Genomic DNA, 2,423 nt, shown 5'->3' with positions numbered 1-2,423 from the left:
GCATTTCCACCACATTCTGTTTTTATTTCAGCATTTGCAGGATGTTGCTTTGATCTGAAAAAAAAATGGATGATTGGCTGGGGGGTTCCAGTGAAATTCCACAGCAGCTAATAAAGCCTGACCTGTCAGTGGCTCGTTAGTCCAGGGGTATGATTCTCGCTTAGGGAGTATGGTTAATTAACATGTGAGAGATCCTGAGTTTAAATCCCAGACGAGCCCTGGTCTGCTGGCATTTTTAGATTAAGGTTATCTATTGGTTTCAGCCTTGCAGAAAGTGGAATTGACTTCCATACGGAGCTGGCTTGAGGACCAGAAAACTGGATTCAAAGAGCTTGTCGACAAAATTGTAATTAACTAAATGTACAGATGGCCAAGTGGGAATATAAAGTTGTTACTGCAATTGTGACCTGACTCCAAATACAACAGGACTGGGTTCTGGACTGGAATGGAATGGAATTCTTCAGTGTTTCTGTTGTTTGACTTGCATTGACTCATCGATTTTCTTGTTTTTCACTTTGTCGATGCCTTTGAATAATTGTGGATCCTTCTTCAGGGTGTCTTCTTTCACCAGGTCGTTCTGACCTCTGATGATGTTGATCGTAATCAGCTTCAATCCGCTGATAGTTTTGGAAGTGAGCAGATTTCCTTTGCTTGATTCTACAACATGGAACTCAGTCTGACATGTGGACCCATGGGAGGATTTGAATGCCACCCCTGCGTTGGAGTTGCATCCATCCAATAAGAGAGCGAGTAGAAGTGACAGTTCTGTCAGTCGAACATGAGACTTTTAATGGCAGGGTTGTGAGTTTGAGTGCCATTCTGTTTTTCCCTTTTTTAAGGCTTCTTGAGCAGAGAGTACAGCGAGTGTTTGAAATGAGCAAATCTCGCTTTGATTCAGGACTCTTACCTCTCTGCAGCATCTCGCTATGAAAGATTGAATTTGATCTCATTTCATTCTCAGCTCAGGGTCTGTGCGGCTCATTGGCACTTCTGGCTGTCTCCCGCTTCACAATCCATCAGTACTGAGAAAGCAATGGGGAATATTACTCACATGTTGTGTTCTTTAATTTTTTGGAAAACTTGAATGTATGTATTTTCTTCCAAAATAAGGACACCGAACCACTGTTAATGTGGGGCTGAAATAGCTCAGTTGGGAGAGCGTTAGACTGAAAATCTAAAGATCCCTGGTTCAATCCCGAGTTTCAGCAATTCCGCTCCCTTATGCGTCCCTTGCCTTGGTTCTGATTTTCCGGTTGCACAATTTACTTTGCAATTATTTACCAAACACCAGTGGATTGAATTTGAGAAACAACACAGAGTCATTTACAGCATAGAAGATGATCGTTTGGCCTATCACGTCCATGCTGGCTCTCCCCGGAGCAATCTAGTCAGTTCCACTCACCAGCTCGATCCCTTTCCTCCTGCAAGTTTCTTTCCTTCAAGTATCCATCCAATTTCCTTTTCAAATCATTGATTGTCTCTGCTTCCAGCACACTCGTGGGCCAAGTCATTACTACCCACAACATAAAAAAGTTCCACCTCATCAAGGATGGGAAATACTTATATCTTCTATATTTAGCTTATTCTCTATTTCTATGAGAATAAAATGGCAGTCAACATGAAAGGAAACCCAAAAATCTTCGAGCAGCATGTAAATGATAAGTGGGTAGTAAGAGGTTGAGTCGCGCCTATTTGGGAGAAAGAGGATAATATAAGCTTAGAGGTGCAGGGCAATGTTAATCTGCTTAATGAGTACTTTGTATCAGTGATCACTAAGGAAGTTGAATTGGACAAAATATCAGTAGAAGTGAAGAGAGTAGAGGCAATGGAGAGAGTACAAATTGAGAGACGGAGGTACTAAAAAGGCTGGCTGTGCTTCGGGTAGATAAATCACCTGATCCGGATGGCTTGCAGCCCAGGTTGCGAAAGGAAATGTGGATGCAGATAACGGAAGGGTTCAGTATAATCTTCCAATCTTCCCTGGATACGGGGGAGGTGCCAGAGGATAAACAGTGGCAAATGCGACGCCCTTATTCAAGAAAAGGTGTAAGGACAGTCTGGGTAACTACAGGCTAGTTAGATTAACAGCAGTGGTGGGTAAGGTTTTAGAAAGAATAATCAGGGTAAAAAATCAACAGTCACTTGGAGAGGTTTGAGTTAATTAAGGAGAGTGAGCATGGATTTATAAATGAAAGTTCATGCTTGACTAATCTAACTGCATTTTTTGATGAACTAACAGAGCAGGTTGATGAAGGGAATGCAGTGGATGTTGTTTATATGGATTTTAAGGAAGCGTTTGACAAGGTACCACATAAAAGGGTGGTTAACAAAATTGAGGTTCGTGGTGTAGGAGGGTCAGTGTCCAATTGGATAGAAAATTGGTTTAAGGACAGAAAACAGCGAGTCTTATGAAATGGTTCTTT

General features: G+C 41.8%; 1 non-coding gene across 1 annotated transcript; it reads left to right on the top strand.

Annotated features, from left to right (window-relative positions):
* The first annotated feature begins 1,135 nt into the window (after positions 1 to 1,135).
* Positions 1,136 to 1,208, top strand: trnaf-gaa (transfer RNA phenylalanine (anticodon GAA)). Its single transcript has one exon. It is a non-coding gene; the product is annotated as a tRNA-Phe (tRNA).
* Positions 1,209 to 2,423: the final 1,215 nt, after the last annotated feature.

Source organism: Heterodontus francisci, unplaced genomic scaffold (genome assembly GCF_036365525.1).
Source record: "Heterodontus francisci isolate sHetFra1 unplaced genomic scaffold, sHetFra1.hap1 HAP1_SCAFFOLD_61, whole genome shotgun sequence".
Lineage (NCBI taxonomy): Eukaryota > Metazoa > Chordata > Chondrichthyes > Heterodontiformes > Heterodontidae > Heterodontus > Heterodontus francisci.
The sequence above is the reverse complement of the archived record's forward strand: the minus strand, read 5'-3'. Positions and strand labels throughout refer to the sequence as shown.